Here is a 25,621-nt window from a genome sequence, read left to right as displayed (position 1 = left end):
GCTGGGCCTGGGCAGGAGTTTGTGAGGGGACACAGCCAACACAGATGACCCAAAATGACCAAAGGGATATTCCATACCATATGTCATTGTATTCAGCAATAAAAACCTAAGAGAAAGGAACAGGGGGGACATTTGATATTAACAAGTTTGTCCTCCAAAGCAACTATAAGCATGCTGAGGCCCTACTTCCATGGAAGTGACTGGGCATTGCCCCCTGGTATTCAGGAAAAATAAGGGGTTTTTTCCCTTTACTTTAGCACATGGCCTTTATTAAAGCTTGTTGCCTTTATTAATAGCCATGTGCAGGCTTTGTTAAACTGCCTTCATCTTAACCCAAGAGTTTTTCACCTTATTTTCTCCCCATTTTGTTAAGGACTGAGTGGCTTTGTTAACCTACCACACCAGTGCAATTCATGTTATTGAAAATTGCTTTGCATACTGAAGTAACTAAATAATATTTCAGCATGGGGAAGATGATTAAGAAAAGAAAGCAAATCATACATTTATGAAGAAAACGTTCTTTCAAATTTCCTCTAAAATGGTACAGACAAAGAAACAAACTAACAAAACAACAAAAAAAACCCAACCACCAAATTGCACCAATAATGGAACAAACAAACAAAAACCCTAAGAAAGCCTTAGGCATAAACCAGAAAAAAAGCCCCAAGATTTGATGGAAGAGCAGAGAGTGATAGACGAGATGGAAAATGGAAAAGAATGACTTTGGACTTTATTAAGAAACCTAATTTGATCAGAAAAAGCCAGTGAGGATGATGAGGTAGCAGAGGTATAAATATGTGTACTGGTGTTCTGTTTTTCCACCTATGCTTTTATGTCTCCTGTGCTCCATGACTTTGTTTTATTAGCAGTTTAAGCACTGTATCCATCAAATTCCATGAGAACTTGAGCAATAAATTCTAAAAATAAGGTTGAATTGCTAAAACCAATGTTTGGGTTTTTTGAGGATATTCTGATTTTAGACTGGACTAAAATAACTGAAGAGTGGCTTGTCCCATTTTTATAAAGTCTTTATTGTGCTCCTTTTAATTTCCTAATTGACTGTATTTACATAGTCTTTTGTATTTTGAATCTGTGGGTTCTCACACCTTTTTAGTTTCCCTGTCTAAAAATCTGTTACTACTTCTCAGACTCTTTTGCACTTCCTTTTAAGTAGCCTGCTGACTTAAAATAGCATCAATATAGCACAGTCAGTTATCTTCACTTAAGTCCACACTTTCCTTTACAGAATTACTTTTCAGTTCAGTTCTGAATGTAAAGCTTTCTTCTTTCTTTAGAAAGGTCCACTTCCTTTCTAAAATTTTGAATATAACTTAAGTGCTATGCTGAGCTTTGAGAAGCATATCTGGATGTGCATGAGGAGGCTTCACTGCAATATTTCCATTCTAACATGATTCTTAGATCCTACTCAGTTTAAAGTATCTTTGGGAAATCTTGTAGCCACATTGTCGCTCAACTTTGTCACCTCTTTAAGCTGAGAAACTTTATGAAGCTTAGAAGTTGTTTTTTCTTTTTAATTTTTTCATTTTATGGAATTCTGTCAAAAAATATTTTTTCCTAGTCAGTGGATGCACATTTGATTTTCTTTAAATCACTATTTTGTTTGTACTTTTGGCAAGTGACAACTGCTTGACTAAAACAATCATTTTTCATATTCTTATTTGAATGTATCACTTAATCTATAAATGAGAATGCACTCTTTATTTATTTATGAGATTTTGTATTATGTTGTCTGTAGTAAGCAGTAGAAACACTATCCTGCTAGTGGTGGATATGACCCACTGAGGCATCAAAATTTTTCTTTTATTTTTAATCAAATATTTCTAATTGATGTTTGAATTTCTGAAAGAAAAGCTTGTCTGTTGCTAGTCCTTTTATTGTGAATTTATTTTCTATGCTCTTTAATTTGACAGCTAAATCTCTCATATCTCTATCTTATCTAGTGTATGGAGTATGATGACAGTCAAGCTCAGATAAGAATATTTTAAGGAGCTTCAATGATGATAAATATTGCATATTTTTTGCATCTTTGTCTGACAATGAAGTCTGGTGATTTCGGTTCTGGTGTTTTAGACTAAGCGTTGGTCTGTTTATTTATATGGTACTGTAGCAACTAATGCTTTATGCAATGAACACCATCTCCTTGGAAAACAGTACTTTATTTTGATTTAAGTTTTCTTTCATGGTAAAGAATGATTTTAGCTTCTCAAATATTTGGGCTTCTCAAACAGACCAACTTTCTTCAGTTTCCTTTTCCATTCTTACTATCACTCTTTCACTTTCACATGAAACATTTTCAATAATTTCTTTTTCTGTTTTTTTTCCTATCTCTTTAATAATTGGTTGATATTGAAATTTTCAAAAATGTACTTTTAAAACATAATCAATCAGATTTTTAGTTACATTTTGTCTTGCCCTTGAGATAATTCCTTTCCATTTACCAGACATTGACTGCAAACCAGAATTGCTTTAGGTGCCCTGAAGTAGCTTGGCATGAGTAGAATTTTTAGAAGAAAGGTAGATTAAAACCCCAAGAGAAGTCATGCTTGTCAGAAAAAGATAAAAAGCAATTGATACACCTGAGAACAAATTTTAATGTAAGAATGACTAAATCTTCCAACAAAATGCAAAACTATCAATTTAGCTTTACCATAATTTGTCATTTTCTAAAGATAATATTACTTTTAGAAATCTAATATCTAACCACATCTCAGTCCTGATTAGTTGATGTGAGGTATTTCAGACATGGTAGAAATAGGAAGACTTGTCAGTGTTAAGACGTTTATTTCCACTGCAGTGTTATGTCCCCCTTACCACAGTTCTCTCATGCTCTTTTTCACTCTCTCAATACAACCTTTTCTTTCATTTATAATATTTTTACTTTTTAGAGAAATTGTGTTTAACAAAAGATAGCCAGAAGGATTGGATAAGAAGAATTTGCCTATGTCTCCCAAGTGGTAATTTGAATTTTTTTCTATTAATATAAGACTGCACCCAAAATGTTGCCTAATAGATCTATTTTGACCCTTATTGCAGAGAGAGTGCAGAACATGATATATGACTATTCTAAAGAGAATTAGAGGAAATATTTGCTTTCTCAGTTATTAAAAATAAAACCACAGAAATAGCTGAAGAATAAATGTAGGTATAACACAGTGGCATATACTCGTTATTATGACTAAACTTGCAGGTAATGGTTAATGATAGTTTAAAATTTCTATTGAGCTTTTGATGAAATTCAGTATAGAGGCAGGGTTAGGACAGGGCACAGTACAGAAATAATGAAATCACAGATTTAGGCAGGATTCTGAGCAGAAATTCTCCCCAACTACAGAGATTGTTAATGTTGTCCAGTGAATGCCAAAGACTACTTATGATTCTACCTATTGTCTCATGTAATACAAATTGATGCTAAATTAGTCCTTGCTTCTATCCACTAGCCAGAAGTCACTCAAGCATAGAAAAGTCACAGCATTTTATGTACTGCTTTATTCTATGGCTAAGAAGTTATTTTCAGGAATATTTCGAGTCCCCGCACTTTCACCCTGCACTGCACCACTATGCCTTTTCCACTTAGTTCACTAGAATTAGTTTAAAGCAAATCCAAATTAATATAAAAATTATATTTTAGCAGTGTATTTACATTTATCAGTGCATTTTCTTGATGTGCTTTTAGAATAGTGTATAAATAGTTGTATTGAAAATGAGCAGGAAAGAAATTGAAAAAATAAATACATTAATAATTTTATTTCAGAAAATGTTGGTGGAATGCTCACTGATGACAATAACCACTACTGTAGTTTAAGAGAGATAGCATTTTCAGTTTTGTGTTTTGTATGTGAATGTGACACTGCTTTTTAGGTCAGATACAATTTTCTTTGCAAAAAACAAGATTGCTTTAAATTAAAAAGGTTTTACCTGCTTACAGGCTTGAAGCAACTTCTGAGGGTCACACTCATAAAACCGTATTTAATATATCACATTTTCAATGTTTTTGGGTACAGACCACTTTTTGCACACTGATTTTTGCTTTCAATGTTTTGTCTAGGAGGAACACTAGTTGTGCACAGTATGTTTGAGTTTAGACACTAAAGAACTGAAAATTCAGGTCCCTGACTTTCATGGGTGTTTTATGTGCAGATCACTGAGAAATAAATGGTGCACATCTTGGTATGCAAAACTTTGATTTTGAGATTTAATATAGCATAGAAATTTCTTCTTTCTTAGTCTGTTCTTGCATACCCACTGATGTTTTAAGTCTGTAATCTTTGACCCTTATCTTCTCAATTTCACTTCTTTAAAGAAATTGTTCAGCAAGCACTCTAAAGTCAGGCAGGAAGAAGCCTTCTACTTACCATGTTATATATATAAGGAGGTTCTGAAAGATTTATCAACCAGTTAATGACATAATTTGTTAATCATTAATCCAGGAAATCTCTTTGCCATTAAAGCTGAATGACACTGTTCAATATGTGTCAGCTGGTTCTATTTATCTCTTAAGCAGATGGCCTGGAAGGAATGCAGAATTTGTAAAGGCATATAAAAATTGGTTTCTGTTACTCTGAGATATATGCTTCTATAAAGTGTACTTTAGTGTTCTTTAATAAATAGCCCATGTGTGGTATTTCTTCCAAAAGGATCAGCAGAAGAGAGAGGCTCTTGCTTTATCCGGTAGATACGATAGTGAAAAGAAACCCATCAAACAACACAAGAGAATTTACTGTATTTCACATATGCACTCCAAATTGTTTACCACAGTTTTAGAAACCACCTGGTATGCCCCAGTATCACCAAGACAAAAGGCTAACACTAAACTTAACATGGACATTTAAAGATACTTGAAATTATAGAAATGCAAACTGTAAATCCCAATGGATCTGTCACATTGTCCCAGTTTTGGGATTATATTCTAAGTTTCAGCTTGTAGTGTGTGAGCTGAAAGTTTTTTAGCATTGTAAATTGACATTAATATTAAAGAAGGTGAAGACAAGCAAAGAAGAAAAACCTCTGTCTCAGTTATGTCATGAGCTATTGCTCATTAGCTGACTATGTCTGGAATTAGTTCACAGAATAAAGGGGTAAATTCTTTGGAACTGATGTCACATGTACCATGTGTTTGTCTGTCTGTGATAATCCTTACTTTATTTTCTGCAAGTCTTTATCTGAAGCTGCTCTTCAGCAGGCTCCTTAATTTTAATGACTATCAGGGATTTAATCATTACATGATGAATCTTTGCCTCTTAAATGTGGATGGCTTTTTACAAAGTGTTCCCAATTTCAACAATTAGTTGAAATGATATTTAGAAATTGAATACTTTTCAATTCTCCAGATGCATCATATGAGACTTAATATATTTTTGCCACTAGAAATATCTTTAGAAATGAATATTTTTGATCTTTTTGAATAGAGAGTAAATTAGGTGAGAGAAAATGATAATTCAAGAAAGATATATCTGGAAAAAAAGATATCACTGTTTGTAAAATATTGGAGTCCTGTAACTTTAGGATTTTAGGGTTTTTTTCTTAGAAATTTTGTCATCAAAAGAATGACTTATCTCTTTTTTAATTTTGCAGGCTAGATGTATGTTAAAATTTTGGATCAGAGAAATATGTCAACTTTTGCTGCTAGTCATAATGATTTTAATTATGTTTTCTTCTGAAATAACTCTTTAGAAGAGCTGAAATAGCCATTCATAATGAATAACCAGAGTTATTTGGTTAGAGATTTGATTGCTCACCTAATATGAATCTTCTTTGCTCCATTTGCCATTTTTAAATGATCATTGAAATTTTGTCCAAATAATTTGCCATTTACATTTTGTGCAAAATTAATACCCATTCGTCTGTATTCTCTGTTAAAGGGAAATTTAAGATCACTCTGCAGAAATCTATTTCTAGTCCCAGTAAAGTTAGTTAAAGTGTTACAATTTGAAAATTCCATAGAGATGGAACTGGATGCCTGGCTCATGTGACAGCTTTTCCTTCTTGATTTGCTGTCTGTAATTTTTTTTTAGTGTTCATGGATTAATAATATTTTTAGATACTTGTAATGAGTAAATGAACTCTTAGATTAATTTTTTGATGAATGTTGACTGCTGTGACTCTCATAAGCTCAGTTATCATTGTTCTGGCAGCATAAATGGGCTTAAAATCAGCATAAATTACTTTTGCAAGTATTTCCAAACCTCTCTGCAGTAGTAGAGTAGCATAAAACTGCCTAGTATAAATTAGAATTAGACTACTGCATTTTACTTATTTCAGTTTGGCCTTGATTTTTTTTTTTTCTGGATTTTTTCCTTAACTATGAAATTTTGTTCATAATCTAAATTTCCTTTAAAAAATTGGCTTTAAGATTTTAATTTAAAAGTTTAAAAATAGCTTACAATCAGTCATCAGAGCATATAGGTTTTCCTTCCACATTCTATTCTTTATCCCCAATGGAGTCCAAAGTTAATAAACCAGAACTGTAAGATTTATTTATCTTATTGAGGCACACCCTCATCTTTTCCTTTAAAGTTAATTGAACTGCAAAGTGGACTCAATGGGTTCAAACAACCAGGCTTTGATTCCCTTTACATGCAGGCTCCTCTCTAGGTTATGGATCTGGGAAATATTGTTGTGCATCACATTCCCTGAGTGTTAGACATCTCTTGTTCTGGCTGCCAGATCAGTCCCTTTGGGTTGGTTACTGCAGGAAACAAAGTAGATCTTCAAGTGGTGATCATCATTCAGCTCCACAAGATAAGAAGATATAGGGACAGTTGAAAGCTGTTATATTCCACCTCCCCCAGTATCCTTTCACCTCAGCAATGTGTCCCTGATAGACCTGAATCTTTTCCCTTAAAAAACCCCTACCTCTGCATTGCTGTTAAAATGTGGCCTAGACAAATTTGTGTCCTAATGGTATGAAATTCAGGATGCAATTTGAAACACTTTATATGTCAAAGTCCTAACAGTAACTATTTATTGCCTGAAGTTATAGAATGACTGTAGATTAATAAATTAACTTTTAAGATCAAAATACAAGTATTGTATGATTGTTCTTTGGTATTTTAGATTGAAAATTATTTTTAAAATGGATTGCATTGGCCCATGGTGTTGCCAACAGATTGATCTTTTGATGAGAGTTGAAAAAAACCCATCAAAATAACAGCAAGAGAGAATTGGTGTACTGACATGAAATAAATTGGTCTATAGGAACAAGAATAATTACATATTTCAGTAATTTAATATGTGGTAAAAATGTGTCTTAAATCTCAGTCAAAACAAGATGTATAAGAAAGAATCATGTTAGGTCACTAGAGATCTTTTGTAGGGGAGAAGCAGTACAATAGATCAGAACAATATTTTACAAAGAGATTTTTTTGCTGCTTGTCCACAAATGTACCATTTGTTCTTTTACCAGTATTTTGAAATCAGTAAATATGTATAATGAAAAATATTATCAGTCTAAATGGGCTTAACTTTACCCTCTCTCTGAATATATGGCTAACATATGCAGTACATACAGGGTTAAGTTGGTGTTACTGCCTCAAACCCTTTCTCTCTTTCTTAATCTTTTTGTCAAAGCTTCCTTTGCCATAGATCTAGGATTTCTTTGGTTTTACTGAAATCAAATCCTTTCTTAATTGTTCTTGGCATGACTTGATACCCCTCAAAATTACTTGTTCCTATGGTTAATGCCTCAAGAAAGGAATGAACAGAAATATTTTAAATTAAGGGATTGTGCCAAAGCAAAAGAAAATGTTTCATTTTTTTTTTTTTTTAAGTATCTGTAGACAAGACCTGGATTACTGGTTCATAGTATCTGTAGCTCTAATCAGACTACTGAAGTGAATCAATTGTTCATTATTTGAAATGGATGGATGGGATATTGAAGCCTTCTCAGAAGAATCTAAATTTCAAATTAAACTTGTAGACCATTGCTTTCTATGTGGCTATAAAAAACCCTGAGGATTTATATATTTACACAAATTCCTCAAGATTTGCAAGTTTACTGCAGCTAATGGACACCCTCTTTCCCCAAGTTGTGCTCAAAGTCTTACTGTGCCACAAGCTCATTTGCACTTTTAAAATAAAATTAAATTACTTTATTAAAATTCTTCAACATCTTCCCTCCATTTTTTCTTAGTATGCTGACAAATACATGGGAGAAAAGAATCATCAATAATGCTTACTTCTGGGTATCTTCTTATCTATTAAATTACTGGTTTAGATTATATTTTTATTTTTACACTGAAAAGACAGATTTACTCTTCTGTGTCCCGCTTTTCCTCCAGCTGCTAGTTCAGAAGAGGACAAGTTTTCTATAGATCCAATACCATGTTGTTCAACATTGTGCTGGAGTAGCATAGAATCACAGATTCACAGAATTTTTAGGATTGGAAGGGACATCTGGAGATCATCTAGTCCAACCTCATTTAGTTCAACATCCCTGAGAAACCTTAAATATGGTAGAACATCTCATAATATGTTCATGCAACTGACTATACCTGCCTTCTTAATTCTGGAGACATAAATTACTCCCCAGATTACATTAACTATTTTTGATTCTCTCTCTTCTGCATTTCTTGGAAGCCTAGACATCTATCTCATATACTGCCACCTACACTGTAGAAATTTAAAGATGAGAGAACAATCCTATCTGGAGACAAGCTGTCTCCTTTCTCACTTTTTTCACTGCCTGGCACGGAGTGGAACTTGAATGCCAAGTGCAATTACACTGTTAATTCAGAAGTTACAACAGATATGGTGCATTACATGCAGGATCTTTCTGACACTGGAAGAGTGAGACAAGAAAGATGAGTTCACTTAGTGCTAAAAGTACACAAATTATTAGTTTCTGGGACTTTGAACTCATCTCATTAATGATTCAAGAGACTTGCATTTGATTGTGAGAAAGTGCTGCAGTCGTTATTAATCAGCTTGGATCTTCACTTTGCACAAAGATGATACAATGAGTTTTGTTTTTTAAAGAAATGTATCTCTTTGCCTTCTGAGCACAGGAACATTTATTGGTTTAAATGAACAATTTACTAAAGACAGAGTATTTCTGGACATGTCTGTTTGATGTACAGGTCTTTAATCCACATATCTTTTCAGTGCCTAGAGCTGTTCTGTGATGTCATATCCTGGGCTTGTAGTTCTTTACTAGAGGTCATGGCCCAAGTGGAGTAATGTTGGTTATAAATTGGATTTTTCATCTAACAGAAACTTTCTTATTCATGCCAGTATTTAATGTAATAATACTGATGAAAATAGAACCTATGTTGCAAATGTCACTCCATAATTAAAAAGTCTCTAAACCATTACTAGTGGTTACTGTAAATAACTGCAAATAATCAGCTACACAAGTAAATAGAGAGAATCTTACCAGCTTATGAGTAAACAAATTATTTTCTAAAACTGAGGCATCAAAGGCAAGCGAGAGTTTTGTGGAGGTAGTGGTACACACCCATGAGTTCATCAGTTTTTGCTGGCTTTAGTTGCTAGCTTTTTTTTTTTTTTTAGGCTGTTTATGCTCAAGAGGAACTGCAACATTTTTCAGTGGGGAATTTTTATTCCTTCATGTCTTCAGCAAATGCACAAAATGTAGTCAGTACTGCAGAGATCAGTAGGATTACTGTGAATAGCTCTGTCCACACATATCTAGGAATGTTAAATCTAACAGTCATAAACCTTTCGTAGGATCTGCAGGTTATGAATAATACTCTTCTTCTTGGAAACAAACACTTTTTTAAGAATTCAGTTTTGCTTAAGCAGCTAATGAGTGAAGGTCAAAGTTGTTACAGGTCAGTGAGAACACAGAAAACATGAGTGCATTGAACATCAGTTCTGTCATACTGGACTCTCTTAATTTTTGAAATTTTATAATACTGATTGAATATATTTAACCTTCAACATTCCATAAATAAAAATGGTAGTTTTTTAAAATTTGTGGTTAGTTCAATTATTCTCTGCATTTGGATAAAATAACTTCAAAAACTCACACACCCAAAAAAACTGCTACTTTAAAAAAAATCCAAAACATTGTTTGTGATAATTAACAGTATAGTTCCATCTTTTTGGTATTTTGATATATCTCTTCTACAAATTTAACTTAACAGCTTTCTTGTTGCCCTTTGACAAATTGCTGGCAAACTTTGTAAAAATTCTGAGAATGGAGTAAAAAAGAAACATAATGTTTAAACAGTGAATAATATTACAATGTTACTTTCTCTTGTGTAATTTCATTTGAATTATTTACAGCAAAAATATAGAGAGATATCTACAGTAAATAGATGTCTGTCTACATCTGGACTAGTTACCCTGCTGTCAATTTGTTAGCCAAGAAAAACGGGCACTTCAATTAAAGTAGATATTTAATACATAGAGGTAGATAGATAGATAGATAGACAGATAGATAGATAGAGAGAGAGAGAGAGAGAGAGAGAGAGAGAGAGAGAGAGAGAGAGATGATAGATAGAAAGAGAGAGATATTTGAGAAAAATTGTGCCCTTTATCACAAACAAAACGTGCATCAAATATGTCCTCTTACTTAACAGTTTTTCTGTATTTCACTTTAGGTATTTTTAAAATATTTGCTAGGAGATATGTTAGAAAATTATATAAAATCTTCACCTCAATATTTGAAAACAGCTATAAGATCATAAAACATCACAAAACATCACATAAGAAGTGAGATAAGCTCGAACACAAATACATATAAGTAGCACCTGCCCAGAGTTTTTGTTGTCATTGTGAAAAAATCCTTTGTAATGATAGTGGAAGACCTCAACCTTACCCTAACCTGCAGCATAAACTAACCTGGCCTGACATTAGTCTGCATCTCACCTAACCTACTGGCAATGATACACGTCTATACATTTGGTCACAAACAATTGCTTACAACTTAACAAAAAATAAATATTATCTCTAGGTAATCTGAGTCTTGACTGGTATTCAGTGAAAAGTGGAAGCCAGATCCTCTGTCCCTTACCTACGTGTCAAGGAAGCCAAACATGGCTCTGAGAAAGTGTGAAATATTAGACCACTTCCTGAACTAAGACAGTGAAGGTATAATCACTAAAATATGGTCCTTGCTGGTGTATTCTTACAAAATCCAGTAAGATCTAGAAGAAAAATCTGGAACTAAACCTGCAATAATGAGAACTGCAAAGATTTTCAGCAGTTACATATCTCCTGAGGTAGGGTCTGTCCTGTTTTTAATAATGAAAAACAGTCCTTGTTGCTGTCTAAATTCTGCTAAAGGTAATGTCTGAAAAGAGCAAGGTAAATTAAATACCCCTTTCTCCTGAGTTCTGAATTTTCTGCTCTGTGATAAAAAAGTGCAGCACAGAAACCACAGATCTGTTAGGCTAACCTCAGTAACTGGAAAAAAATTGCAGAGAAGGTCACACTGGGTGCTATTGAAAGGCATTTAAAGGGCAATGCGCTCATCAGGCACAGTCAACACAAATTCATGAAGGGAAATTCCTGTCTAAATGATCTGATATCCTTCTGTGATAAGGTCACTTGGCAAGTGGATGAGCAGAAGGCAGTGAATGAAGTCTTTCTGGATTTTAGTCAAGTCTCTGATGCTCTCCCTCACAGTATCCTTCTGGACAAGCTGTCCAGCTGTCAGATAGGCAGATACACAGCAGGCTTGGTAAAGAATTGGCTGCAGGGCAGGACTCAAAGTGTTTTGATGAATGGGTCTATATCTGGTATAAAACTGGACACCAGCAGTACTCCTCAGGGCCCAGTTCTAAGGACAGCTCTGTTCAATATACCTATCAACAACCTGGATGCAAATTTGTTGGCTATGTCAAACTGGGAGGTGTTCTCTCGAGGGACAAGTATAGCTTTGAGGTTGCTATGGTTTGGATTTGTTATGAACACAGTGTCAATAACGCCAATGTTAATATGTTTTAGTTATTGTTGAACAGCTCTCATGCATCATCAATGGCATGAACTTAAAAAACAAATGCTGGATCCTAAACCTGGGATGGAATAATGCCAGACATGAGTATAAACTGGGAGAGGAGTGGCTGGAAATAATCTCAAAGGGCCTTCTTGACTTTCATATTTAATTTACCCACCACTAGGAAACACATTTCTATGAGATAAAATGTTCCTTTTTTTAATTTTCCCCTTGGAAAAAAAAGCACTTGCACCAATGAACACTAACATAAATAGACAGGAATGAACAGAATTAAGACACTTTAAACACAGAAATTTAACTCAAAGGGAAATACAACATTTTCCTCTTACAAATGTAAGAAGTAATCGTATTCTTTGTTGGATTTTGCACCTAGAATGGAGTAACGCAAGGCACAAGGAGACCAGTCCTGAGAAAAGTGATTTGGGGCTTTTGGCCAGCACGAGGCTCAGTGGGCGCCAGCATTGCCCTGGCAGCCCAGAGGGCAAACCTCAACCTGGGGCACATCAAACACTACATGACCAACCAGTCAAAAGAGGCAATTATCCTACTGTGTTCACTGTTGGTGTGGCCTCACCTGGAGCACTGTATGAAGTTCTGAGCTCCACGAGTCAGCAAGGATCTGAAGGTCCTTGAATGAGTCCGGAGGCGAGAAACAAAGCTTCAAGATTTTTCTGCTTCTCTGTATCTGCCCTAATGACATTCAGCTCAATTTTTCCATGCAGCAATATAATTATACCACCTTTCATATGAATCCATGTCAAATATGGGTCCTGGTCTCCCAAGACTTTTGTTCAATGATTAAAAATATGCATTCTGTGGATTCCTAAAATTGTACAAAGTTATCTCTATTTAAAAGAGGTCAAAACATTATTTTCATCAAATGCCCTCCTTTTTTAAAATTTTCTCATTCTTCTTGCTCTTCAGCCTCTCTGTCCTGACATGTCTTTCATTTTTTCAAATTAAAATAAATGACAGAGATGATAAGGAAATGGAGAGAAATAACAAATTCTTTCTTCAGCTTTCTTCAGAACATTTTTTAGAGCAAGCCTTTAACACATACAGTAAGATTCTTGGCTTTTGAAAATAGATCATTTGCTAATCAGCTTCACTATTAATTCCTACTCTATGATCCATCTATATACTTCTTCAATTTAAAATTTACTAAAATGCAAAATTCTGCTCATGGCTACTGCTCTATCTTCCTTTCTTTCACGTTTCCAAAAACAGTATCACAAACTGACCTTCAAAATAATCCTGTTCACAACAATTTGTTCACGTGCACTTGCAAAATTCTCTGAATCTATAGTTGCCATGGGAGATAGCAGAGAGGCATCATATTATTATTTGCCTGTTCTTACAGTGTTTTAATTAAGAAAAACTATATGAAATCTTCCATACTTATTTTCTTGTCTTTTTTTTTCCCGAAAAACTGAATCAAAGTACCATATTATCCTCCATATCTATTTGCAATGCAGTGCACAAGGTCTCTTCTAAATTCATAGCCAAACAGTTTTATCTGCTATGAAGCAGGAAAACATTATTTACTCATTCATCATTTATTCTTTTCTGAAATTTTGTTTCAAATTTATTTTCTCCATTCTCAAAGGTGGAGGAAAATCTTAATTTATTAAGCAGGCTCAAATCTTGACAACATGATAATAGTCACATTAAGTTGGAAAGTATCTCACATTTGTCTGGAAAAAAAAAGAAATCTGAATGGAAATGTTTATTAAGATGAAACAAATTAAGTAATACACACTACACACAAGTGTCTGTCAAGCAGGGATGCATTGCTAAAATTTCCCACTTAGAATCATATTTAATGTATTTTACTTTCTTTTCTTTTTATACTGCAAGAGATATAATTTAAATTTGAATTATGGTAACCTAAAAAGCCATTTTACTAGAAATGAGCAATTAATCAACATCAAGTATGAGAAAAGCAAATGTAGAGAGGGTTGATCTTTTAAACATTTTTTTCCTTTTTCCTCAGCTTGGTATTAATCAGAGTGATTTAATACTAGTGGTTTTTACAGTTTTCATCTAATCTTACATTTCTTTCCTATCCCTTGGGGATATTACTAAATTTTAATCAAAATGCACTAGATGTTCTTATGTCAGTGTTGAGCATCCTTTTTGCTTTGTTAATTAGCTATAACACTGCAAAGACCTATACTTTTTTTAGGAATTTGATTTCTTTTATATTTTTAATTTTAACAAGGACCAAAACTCATTAAAAACATGCATGATTAATGTATTTTCTTCAGGTATTTTATTTCTGTCAGTTCTGTCCTTCTGTAAATTCTCTTTGTGGATTCAATTAGGGAGGTTTAGAAAGAACATTCTTCCAGACCATTATGTACAGTTTTGATTCTGTAAAGTCTACCTTGTAAATGGACTTATTTTGATTACAGTAACTATTACCAAATATTTGCAATTGTGTTGCTGACGTGATCAATTTACAGCAAAAATAAAGCTGACTTGAGCACATCTATGAGTATGAGCAGTGCATTTTAAGAGAACAGAGGTTCAGACAAAGCAGTGAAGGTTATAGGAAATGGGGTTATAGAAAATTTATCAGAAAGACATCAAATACATGAAACATATCCTTTCACTTTATTAGGTCACAGAAAAAATAAAGAATATTAATCATTGATATCATCTGTTAATTTCTAAAGTTTGAAGTGATAATAGTTCATTTTAGTTTCACTCTAAACATTATGAATATTAGTGCAGAATGTGTTCTCACAGATTAAGTTTGAATTAATGGAATCTCCAAATTTAGCTATTCATATTTGTCTGATAATGACCTAATTAAATTAAGAAATTCCTTGAATCAGTAGTGTCAGAACATTACATCTGCTTGAAAGCTGCTTGATAGTGACTCCTGTGAACTAAATCAATCATGTTGTTATACCTGCTATAATGTAAAAGTAATGGAATTTGTCCTTGTTCTTTCTTCTGCCAGGGGAATCCTGAGGATATGTTTATAGCTTGTAACACAGCACAAGGTGAGCAGCCCAGAATACGGTCCTAAGAAAAAGGTGGTTCATGGAATATGTTTCAAAGCTGTGGATGAACACTAAGGTAAATCCCAGAAAACATAAATTGATGTGCTGGGCACTATTTACTGAGCCTTGCCTTTGAAAATCCATTCACCTAAAGTGTGCTGTACTTCCTCATGTATCTCAGCTTTTTAGACTTATTTTTACTATACCCATGTCAGGAAATCTTCCCTCTGCAGTGAAGACACACAAGCCAAAACTTAGAGGTTTAAGTTCTTTGTTGAGCAAAAATGTATTCCTTGAGAGATGAATGATGGAGAAATTTAAACCATCTCTTAAACCATCCCTATTTTGTAGTACAAATAAATTAGTACATAAAAGATTAAGAGGTCTATGCTTTCACAAGTTATCCATTAGGAATATGTGCTGGTGTAGAAATTAATGAAAAATTAAATTAACTGCTTAAAAATAGAATTTCATACTTAGAATAAAAAGTGTTTTCAAATGAAAAATTACCATATGCTCGAAAGGAATTCATGCTAGAACTACTGCCCCACAAAATGTATGGTGGCACACATACTTCATTCTGCCATACAATTTGTTTACCCAAAATATTTTTTAGCTTGAGGGGTTTCAGAATTTTAATGAAAAATTTCTTGATGTACTTTTCACTATTTAAAAGGAAGATGATGTTAAAAACATCACAAGCATTGTAAATTATTGTTTATATGTCAGGATGCAGGTGCCACTGTCAAACATTTTTACAAACATCAATGTTTCTTATTAGAAATAAAAAAGATTTGGATAAACAGAATATATTGCAGAACACTGCATTGAACATGCACTTTATTAGATACTACAGAAATACCTCACTGGATAGGTAGTTGTACAGAACATATGCTAAAACTGGGGCTTAAGATAAAGGAGTACTTGGAACTCAGTTATTTTAGAAGCTTGATAGCATGATAGAATGCTTGTGTTCATATTTTAAAAAATCTTGTACCTAAAAGAAGGAACCAATTATATAACTTTAATCCCTGTATACCATTTATCCTATGGAAATTAGTGGCAGAAGAGGAAGGACTGTTTCTGCAGAGTGGTATCAGTGTCCATTTCTGCAACTGAAACTTCTGTGTACTCTCAAATGCAGAGTTATATCATTGAAGAAAATAAGCCTGGTGAAACAGATATTTCAGCAAGTGAGCAATGAACAAAGTTAAAAATATTATGATGGACAAATGACTTGCCAGTATCCTCTATCACTGGTTCAAAAGCCCTCAGACCTCAACAAAACCTCTGTCTGACTACTCTACTGTTTGGCAATATAGCAATGACAGCCAGAAGGTTTTTTACGAAAGAGATGGTACAGCTATCATGGGAAAGTTTTCCCTTTTAGGACTATGCCTAAAGATAATCACGTTAGCTTATTTTCAGCTTTTTAGACTGATAGATGGAGGAATTAAAGACACACAAAATTACGGCAATCACAAAAAGGATAAGGTCATGTTTTAAGATTGTTTCTAATATGTGTGGAAAAATCTCACTGAAAATGGAAGCATTTACTGGGTAATGGTGGTAATGCAATTGTTAAGTAATAGATTGGTCTCATCCTCATTTAGGCCTTCTAAATAAAACAATAATTTAAGTAGTCGTTAGGACAAGCTAAAAAGAGGGGTGCAAATTTTATTATCTGTGCTATACATAAAATGTGCTTTGAATTAATAATTATCCAATATTTTTAATATATACTCAGAAATATATATCTATTAAATTCTTATATTTAAATTAATGAGTTTTGCCATTAGTTCACCCACAATAACACTTTATACAGGGTATTTTTTTTTCATTTTTGTCATTCAGCATAAAAGAATTAGTTCTTTCATTAACAATTCATTATTTAAAGGGTAAACAATATTGTTATTCCAAAACTACATATAGCAGCAATCAGAAATAAATGGGAAAGTAAAAAGTTAATATCACTGTTAAGAATTGTATTTAACATTCACAGATCCCTTTTCTTCTTTCAAGTATTAACCTAGGTGTTTATAAAAGAAGACACAGCCTTAAACTCTGGTTATTTAACAGAATAAAGACCAGATGTTGTAATTCCAGGTTTGGGTGCAAATGACATTTCTCTTTAAGAAGCAATGCATTTTGTCATAGCAATTTGTGTTAAGATAAGAAGTCATGAGGTAGGCTGCCAGGTTCTCTCTGGTTCATTTGTTATGACTTTTGCACCTGACACAATGTCATGAGTTCAACTCTCAAAGTGACACTCTCTAGTGCTCTACTGATAGAAGAGCTATCTGTACTTTGGGTGACATTTTAAAACAAGCTCTCTGGCAGTTATCCAAATGTATGCTAAAATCATAAGAGACATTTTCAGATAAGAGCTGGAGATAATAGCACTCTTGTGGGCAGCATCTCTTCTCTATAAAACTCACTGCTACCTGAGATTGCCTGTGAGCTATTGCTGAGCACATCTGTAATGGCTGCTGCACTTTCTTCAATGTCATTTCATAAAAAATAATTCAGTAGCCTTCAGAGGTGTTCAGTATCTGGGATTGGAGGACCATTTTAAAATCAAATTCTATTCAGAGAGCAACAGGGGTTTTGTCACTTATTATAAATTTCTTGATCCTAGCAGTCGTTTCACTATATATGTACTCAGGAAACATAGTCAGATCCTCTGAAGAATATCCTGTTCAGGGATGAGTTAGTAGGCAGTAGAAAAGGACAATATCTGGTCATATGTAGGTGGGATTAAGATGTTACCAAGAGGGTAAGTGTTCCCCTAGGAGTCTGTCAAGCTCCAGGTTTTTCCTATAGTTCTGGTTAGTCCTGTCAAGAAGGGTAGTTTGCTCACCCAAAGTAACAAGGATAAATAAGACCAATAGTGTTGACTGTTTGATATTGATCTTTCTGTGAAATTTTTTTTGCAGGATTTGGTCATTGCAGGTTTTTTCATTGGTTTTCAGTTTATGTTGCTATGACATATTTGAATATTACTGTTATTATTGATTATATTTTTGTGGTGGGAATTATATAGCATATGCTTATCTAAAAAAAACTTTTTTGCAGATAAAGTAAGAATAACTCAGAATGTTTCCATAACTTTTTTTTTCATATTTTGGAGATTAATAAGGGTAGAGAAACTTCATGAAATCTTCATAAGTATAATTAACCTAGGCATAATTAACTTACCTTAATGTGTACAATAATTGTACACAAGATGCACATGGATGCTGATAAACTCTTCATTAGGATTTCTACTGCTCTGTGCAAAAAAAAAAAAAAAAAAAAGAGACCAGAAAAATAAAATCTCTGTGTTCTGGCCCTCAAATATCTTATATGTGAACATGTCCTTGTCCCTCTTGTGATAAGAAAATAAATTTTTTTGACTGATGGGAATTACTGACCTATCCATCTTCAAATATATGTTTTACCCTCTGTTAACACTTTCTGATTTTATAGATAATTCCCTGATAAATTATTTTTGAGTAGCTGTGTTTTGATATCTGATAAAATGGTATTTTTGATCTTGCACCAAGGCATTTGTGTATTTTACTTTTCAGTGTCTGGGTTAATAGTGTGTTGAGTAATGTCCAGTAAAGAAATAGAATTTGAGTCAAAAAATATTATTAAAATTAGTAAATTTTGCGTCTATTTCAACTGAACCTGTTTTAGAGGTTCTGGTGCCACAGAGTTAATAGGTACTCCTATGCATTGCCTAATGCACACACAATAAGTAATCTGAAGTCTGAGGAAAGGGTAATTTATCTTTATCAAACTACAGTTACAGCTGTGTTTGAGAGAGTCTATGAGATTGGAGGGCTCTAAATGGATTTGCTGTTTTATTGACTGAATTTTTCAAGAATAGTTTTTTCAAAAAAAGAAAGTTCCAAGAAAAGAAGGTATGGGAGGGTGGAATAAAAGAAACACTACACAAAACAAACTCCTTAACTTGAATTAACATCAAGAACAGATTTCTATATGTTTGTAATTTACTGCTAAAAGTCAGATTTTCAAATACATTTACCCTTTTAGATTCAGGTTAGCAACAATTTTTTAATGAATTGCTAATTTTTAAACATTAGACACCATCTAAAAGAGAAATTATCAGGAGTGTCATGCCACACGATCCTCCAATCAGAGTCCAAAGATTTGATAGCTATGAGAAATAATTGATTTTTTTTCCTTCATATGTTTTCAATTTGTGATACTGAAACTAAGATGCCTTAGTGAAGATATGTGTTCATACTGTGCAATACCTGACATAGGGAGAAGCTGTCCTTTCACTCAGCATCTCATGATTGCTGGGGTTCATCGGCACAGATAAAATGTGCAGTCCAGTTTTTAACCCTCACATCCCTTCCTGCCACTAACATAAATGGTTTTATTGGTGTTGGGCTAGGAATGAGAGCTATGAATGAGGTGGTCTTGAAAAGAGTTTTGAATGGAAATGAGTGGGGGGGGGGGGATAACCACGTGTCAAGAACAGATTGAGCATGATTAAGCATGACATAGTGACAGCTGCTTGATAGGTAGCTTTCTGTGACATACAGGATCTCAGCCTGGCTTATTAAGATATAGATATGAAAAGGAGTAAAATAATGCTACAAAGGCAGGTGTTAATGAGGTGTTATTGAAAAAAAAAATACAGCAACAAAAAAGGCATTAGGAAAATTATGAACTTTCCTGGTGGAATAGCTATGTAGTATTTCTAAGATGAAGACAATAAGCTTGATTTATTTTACTGAAAAAGGTGAAGAATCAATAAGTAACAGATTTTGATTAATATATTTTGTAAAAAAGGAAAATATCTGCTTAGCAAAGGCTCATTACAGAGGATAGTCACCCAGCAAACAGTACTGTGACCTTTATTATTATCTGAACCTTTTTGAAACATTTCTTCTGTATTTCATTTATATATCTTTCCTTCTTTATTTCTTTAAATTTCAGAATAAGTTAAACAAATTAGGAACCCTTTATGTTTCTTAAGTGCATTTCACTAGTACATGCAAGAGGTCTATGATTTACGTGACAAGTCATTTTGTTACACATTAGGACTTGTCTACTGCATGTTTATATAATATATACAGAGTAGTTTCAGTGCTACTTTTGCAGTATTCTGAAGCTCAATGGATATGGACAAGTCAACTATTTAGACTTCATCACCAATTACAAGAATTCAAATCAACAGAATGCTATACAAAACCACTGTATTTTGAACATTTACATTTCTCTTTCTAATACTTACACACATGCCATATGTGATGTACTTTTTTTCCTACAGAAGAGTTATTGGAAGAAAAGTGTAGTTCTAAAGAAGAATCAGTGCCACTTTCAGAAGAGTTTGTTGGTTTTGGTTTTTGGGTTGTTTTTGTCTTCTCTTAGGATGTGATATTTATAATCTAATGAATAAATGAACAGATATTCAGAACAAAGAATGAGGCTAACAAACCTGCTTTGCTGAGACAACGTGTAAATCCACTGAATGAATGGACCTGCACAGGTTTGTAATTCCTTATTTCATTACATATTACTTTAAAATGAAGTTCAGCACTACTGATTATTGTGTTTATACTTTGTTTCAGACAAACAAACACATTCAATACAAAATGTTACTCAGAAGAGTTCTGCAGAATTGAAGGACTTGCATTAGATGCCCTCATGACAAGGAAAAGGCTGAGCAACTTTCTAGACTCTGCAAGCAAAGGTTTTTTGTAGTGTCATTGTTCTAACACTGTTGGAATAGACAAACTATTATGATGGAATAGCTCTTCACAGACACATTTATATCTCACTGATTTTATGAAAAAGGAACACCAAATATAAAATACAGTAAAGCAAAAATTATGAAGGCAATTGATTTTAAACTGTTCCTCTATGTCTTGGCTGCAGCTAATATTTCATTGTATCACATACAATAGCACCAGAAGATTAATCTACAGACATCTTAGATGACAAGACTGCAAGTTATAGATAATTAATATGATTAAAATATTTCACTCAATAATAGTGGAAATAATCTCTAATTCTAACTTGATTGATAGGCATGATAGTGGCACAAATGACATCTAAGAAGTTTCTGACAAAACTGGACTATCAGACTGAACAGTTCTAGGCAACAGGCTGTAAAATTTCAGTGACTCAGGCCTGTGATGAAATTAAGGACACCTTGATGTCTCTTCCTATTCTTAACTCTGAAGCTTTGAAAGCTTACTAGACACCCAAACAGCCTAAGAAAGTGAAGGACAGATTAATAGTGGGAGCAGAGGTCATTTGTGGCAGATGAGAGACTTTGAAAGAGCATATCTATATTTTTTTAATATGTATATCTACTTTTTAAAGTCAAACTATCAGAGCATTTGATTTCCATTTTTGGTGTAAATATGTAGGAAAACAAAGGGAAGGTCCCAGGTTTACCCCAGTTAATTTTTGTCATTTTGTTCAGACAGGTCATTTGCTGCTTATGTGGTCCAAGGAAATGCTTCAGCCCCCAGCAGAGGGTTGCTTAGAATGGACTCTGCTCTGCTGAACTTCATGTATAGAATCAATATTTACTTTCATCTTTTCTTTTATCAAGCTTTTCTCTTTGTTTAGGGAATGAAAAGGATGCGTAGGTTGTTGCTTAATTTATTTGTCAGCATGACTTTTGCATTTAGATTTCCAAAGCTGATTAGGGGATTGGGCTGCTCAACTGCCATTAAAGTCAACCTCCTTTTAGTCAGTTTAACAATTAAAACATGTATTTGTGGGGTTTACAATTTAATGATAGTACAAAATTTATACACAAATTACAGGATTATCTAACAAGGAAAACTTAAAACTAACATTTTCTCAGCTAGGTCTACAAGAAACTTTAGCAGGGCAACTGATGGAAAAAAAAAAGGAGAAGAAAGTAAAACATGTCCTCAAATAATAAAGGAATTAATTCAATTTTATGAATTTTACTAAAATATACATAAAAATCTGAAGTAAAATTTTATTAACATATCAGTAACAATCAAAAACTGAGCACTCATATGACAAAAAATTTTGTTTAAGAAAGTTTTCAAAAATGGTGATCAGAAATAAAAATAGTACTAATAAAAATTATTAATCAAATTTTACAGATTCCAATACAATTTAAATAGAAAAAATGGTTGTGTAATTTGTCATGAATCAATACTTGTTTAATTTCTCTTTTTTTTTTTTCATTTTTTTGGCATTGATCATGATTACGAATGTCAGACTTGAATCTATATTTCCAGCTTCTATAAGAAAAGTGCATCAAACAAGCACTACATGATCTGACAGCACAGTATTCTTTTGTTCCTAAAGAACAAAAGAATAATTAACGACACTGATGCCTGAGATGTCTGACTTCTCACTTGAGATGTTGTTCCTATTATTTCAATACCATTCTTATTATTTACCCTGCAGACTGTCATTGGGCTTGAATGCAAAGATTGAATATTCTGTTTTGTTTTCCTGGACATCATAGATCCAAATTATTTAAATTGTTGTCATAATATGTTTTCAAATTTTATTAATTTCCTTTAAGCCTACTTAGCAAAATAGAGACCTTAATTGCATTGAACTGTACATTAATTTCCTTTCAGCTTCCCACTTCTCATAAAAAGTTACTGCCAATGATGATGAAATAGTAAATGGAGCAATGTTTCGACCTAATAACTGCCATTTAGGAAAGGCAATTTATCCTTTAGCAGCTTATAGATTATCACATTTGTATATTGATATATATCAAGCATTAGGCTGATCTTTTTTATTAAATGCCCAGAATACCTCAGAAAGTTCTTCTAAGGAAACAAAATTATGAGAATGTTTTGGCTTTGTGGTTGAATCAAGTGCATATGAGGGAAAGACAGCTGTTTGAAACATGGCATCCACTTTAGCCTGTAGGAATTATGTGTATAATGTACAGATATGCAAAACCGAACAGCCTAAATTTTGAAATCAGGCTTTCAGAATGGAAATACTCTGTAAAAAAATCTCTGTGTCAGGGTGTTTTTCCTTCCTAAACAGTGAAAGAATTTTTGATTTTATTGGTATTTTTTTTTTTTTTTTGCATTCTACAAAATAATCTGTAAATTGGTTTCAGTGTGAATGAGGGTCTTTTAATTTGCCTTAGTTGAAGTGCCAGATATATATTCTAGGAGCATATTTGGACTCATGGTGTTTCATTTTTACTTTATTTTTTATTCCTATGCTATGGATCTACAATGAGCCCCTTAAAACTATTGTAATATAAATTATGCCATTTTTAATAAAATTTCTAATATGCCAATCTAGCAACCAAATGTACTAAAATTCAGACCAGTAAAATTATGAATACAGTGATTTTGATTGCTAATGCAAAAAAATACCTGATTTCAATCCCTGGAATTCTTGCATTAATTCTATGAATTATGTCTTCACCACCACTTATATTGTCTATTTCACGAATAGAAATTGAACAATTGTTTTCAATAGGAAATATTGCATTTTTCATTAAACCAAAGGAACTTAAATTACCTTAATGCATTAGCTTCATCTTAATTTTGTCTCTGATGCCAAAACATCTTTTTGTACACTTTGATGTGGAAAATCTTTTGTAATAAATATCACTAATAGAATAATGGATTTTATAGTGTATAAGATTATATTATTTTATATTACGCATGGTAAACTAAACCAAGTTGCAAATCTAAGTCTATAGCTAAAACTCTTTGAGTATACTTTTATGCCAAGACATTGTTTTCTCAGAGCATCGTTGTTCATATAAATTAAATCATGCTTTCACAATATTTTGAAGAGTAATAAAAAATAAGAGGCAAGAATAAAAACAAGTGATCAAGTATAAAGCTCTTTTACAGTACATCTATTTACTTTGTGGTAAATAATATCACAATTATATGAGCACAAAAATACCATTTGTAATTTCTTGATTCTAAACCTGACTCAAAGTCTTGGATTTGCTGTAAATTACTCAAGATGACAATGGTCCCAAGAAGACTATTCCTTACTCCAGTGTCTTGGAAGTCTAGGAAACCATTGCCACTGTAAGGGAGGCAGAAATAACTCTGGAACCAGAAGCAGAGCAGCATGGTCTGAGTGCTAAAGCTCCCCAGTCTGCAAAGATCTGTACCCACTGAACATGTATTGGTTCGACATTCAGACTTGTGCTTGAGCACTTATGTCAAATCCCCTCTGGCTGTCAGTGTCTCCCACTGCTTTCCACTACTCCTGACCTCATGCATGCCTGCTCTGCTTGGCATTTACAGGGTTGCTTTTATGGAGGAGAGTTTCATCCAGTCTTTTTATTCTACTGCTGTCTTGGTTGTGTGGGAAAATGAAACAACTGGTGGAGCTCTCTGGCATACTCAACTGTTTTTTAATTTGTTTTTGAAGCTATGCATGGTTGTTGGAACTCGAATGTCTCTCAGACATTTTTAGAGGTTCCAGGCCTTGGTCAGAAGCATTCTAGACCCTGGCAGACAGCTGAAAAACAACTGTGATTTTGAGTTTGAGCCATGGAATGAGTTACCAGCTTTGGAGGTGGAACAAGCAGTCACAAAGGGTTAGATAGTATTGTAAAAGTAGTTACAAAACAGAGGGAAATTTTTTTTAGTATTGTACAGGGGGGTTTTAGCACATGTACAGCGGGGTTTTTACTTTGTACATGGGGGTCAGAAGTTCTAAGATGGAGGAAAGTGGGCTGATCCTGTTCTTCCTCCTTCTTCTTCCTTGCCTCCATGTTCTTGGTGATGTTGGCACTCACAGATTGGTTTAGAGTAGAAAAGCACCTTGTAATATAGGTTGTAGGTATTGGGGAAAACTATAAACATGTAATACGTAATATATCATATAAAAGATAGCAGCAGCCCTGGGTGGGGAGAGAAGAAGAAGACAGCAGACAGAGAGGATGTCAGGGTGTGTGTGTGTCTCTGCCTGGGCTGCTGACCAAACAGCCGCAGCCCGAGAAGACAATCTTTTAGATAACCAACAATAAACTGCCTTCAGACCGAACAGCAAAAGCCTGCGGAGTTTTTCTTTGGAAGCACGGGTTGGAGGAGGAATTTCACCACCACATGGGAACCCAGACCAAGCCCGGGGTTCTCACACATGGTGAGACTGGCACACATGACACAAAACTGCTTTTACTAGATTGTGGCCATCAATGAATAATCATTTTAACGTATTTTTATTTAAAATACATGAAAATAAAAAATGACTTTCTAGTTTGCAATGTAAAAGATATGACAATGTATATATATTATGGAGACAGAACGTTTTGGAAATTTTTTTTTATATTTAGAAATAAATTGAATCTCAGCAGTAAGATTAAATCAGTATTTTTCCACAGGATTTTTTTTTTTTGTAGAAAAGGTGCATTTTTGTGGCATTAATTATTATGTGTCAGCTTTAGCTGATGACTGTATTTTGATATTTTCAAATCTCTAATTGTGCAATAAGAATTTTATTTTGCAGAAAGAAAATTTAAAAATCCATACATTCTTTGTTTTGATGCTTGAAGCATTTTAAACTCAAAATCAAATGCAAACAAAATTTAGCTAAGTAAATACTTCTCATGTTTTCTCATAGCCTGAAATTTTTATCTTAGTTGGTTGAAAAAAGAAGATAGGTGGGCAGCATTTTCTGTGGATGAAAACCTACAGATTTTATCCCT

General features: G+C 33.6%; 1 long non-coding RNA gene across 1 annotated transcript in view; it reads left to right on the top strand.

Moving 5' to 3' along the window:
• Positions 1-25,621, top strand: part of LOC110468137 (uncharacterized) — an 87,081-nt gene that overhangs the window by 8,370 nt on the left and 53,090 nt on the right. The window contains exon 2 of the long non-coding RNA XR_002465032.3: positions 14,910-15,028. This is a non-coding gene — a long non-coding RNA (uncharacterized LOC110468137). The remainder of the gene's footprint in view (positions 1-14,909; positions 15,029-25,621) is intronic.

Source organism: Lonchura striata, chromosome 1 (genome assembly GCF_046129695.1).
Source record: "Lonchura striata isolate bLonStr1 chromosome 1, bLonStr1.mat, whole genome shotgun sequence".
Classification (NCBI taxonomy): domain Eukaryota; kingdom Metazoa; phylum Chordata; class Aves; order Passeriformes; family Estrildidae; genus Lonchura; species Lonchura striata.
Note: the sequence above shows the minus strand (reverse complement) of the source record. Positions and strands in the feature narration are given on the sequence as shown.